This window comes from Verticillium alfalfae, genomic scaffold (assembly GCF_000150825.1).
Source record: "Verticillium alfalfae VaMs.102 supercont1.5 genomic scaffold, whole genome shotgun sequence".
Lineage (NCBI taxonomy): Eukaryota > Fungi > Ascomycota > Sordariomycetes > Glomerellales > Plectosphaerellaceae > Verticillium > Verticillium alfalfae.
Window position 1 is genome coordinate 2,037,271 of NW_003315034.1, and position 1,414 is coordinate 2,038,684.

The window sequence follows — 1,414 nt, forward strand, 5'->3', positions numbered from 1 at the left end:
CTTTCCCCCCAAAAAAAAGGGCATGTCGGCTTCGGCGAAAGTACCAAAAAACGCGCCAGGTTGCTGGGTGCGACATGGGGAGGCTGACCTCTCCCGTGGACTCGCGCGCGCGCGCAGAATCGATGAGCCGTGCCCGATGGGGGGCCGCATGCTGGTTTCAGGCTCTCGATCGCGCTCGGATCAGCGCCCGATCGTTCAAGCCATACAAAGTGTAAAAGGAGGGGAGGGGGGGGAGAGGGACAATGAGTTCGTGTTAAGCCTCGCAGCAGCACATGGTTTTTCAATACATGTTTACGCCTAATCATCCTGCCTCCAGCCTTGTCCCTTGCCTGGGATCTGCCTTCTGCCCTTCTCCTGTTCTGTCCGCGCCTCGTTCAACCCCACGCGTGGTCAGTAGATTGCTGGGCGACGAAGGGGGCCTGGGTCCAAGACGGTCATTCCCTTGTTCCGGCTCTTTCATGTCGGTCTGTCTCTCTTATAACATATTTCCAGTCCCCCTCGTATTTCTCCTATCATCCGATGCCACTGCCGCTGCCGACACGCTCGTTTTGCCCCCCCCCCCTGCCTCTCCCCGGGCTAGCCAGACTGCCGATTTCAGGTTTCTGCTGGATTCTCTGCAGCTCCAGCCAAGGCAAGTGCCGACAAGGGGAACGACAGAATCATGGTCCCCAACAGGATCTCGACAATGTCTCACATGCGAAGGCGAACAACGTGTGGTGCTCCGTACGGCGGGGCGCATGGGCAAGTACTGGGAAAACCCGGTCGGCCGGGCGCAAGGGAGCAGCAGCAGCAGGTGGACCAATGCGGGCCGACGAGACATGCAGGAACGAGTGGCAGGGCTGCCCTAGGCCTGCCTACCTCTGCTGCTCTACGTCGATGGGGACACTTTTCGTCGGCGACTGGCCGTCGCATCACCGTGGCGGACGGCGTCTTCCGCGGGTCCGGCAGGGGGGGGTGGGCGCCGGGTGGGGGGCCTTGTGATGCCCCGTGGAATTTCGTTAAGCTTCGGTCAGGCAGGCGGACGGGCAGAAAAACAAAAGAAGAGCAGAATGGTGGGGAGGAGGCGGGGTGGGGGGGGGGAGGAGGCAGCAACAGGAGAGACGAGATGGCGAGGTCGCATTTGTTATTTCAGGTGCATGGTGAGAAGAGAAGGGAAAAGGGGGCCAATATGCAGAGAAAAAGTCAGAAGTCGTCCGGGCAAGACTTGGTTGTCCGAACGACTTGGACTGGATGTGCGCCAGCATCTTCGGTCTGCACTTGGCAGGCCTGCAGAATGTTTCAGTGGGCTGTCCGGCAAGAAATGTGTCGACAAGAAGCATGTGTCGACAAGAAGCATGTGGTGACAAGAGGCATGTGGTGACAAGAAGCATGTGTCCCTGTCCATGGGACGAACCATGTCATGTTTGATCCACGG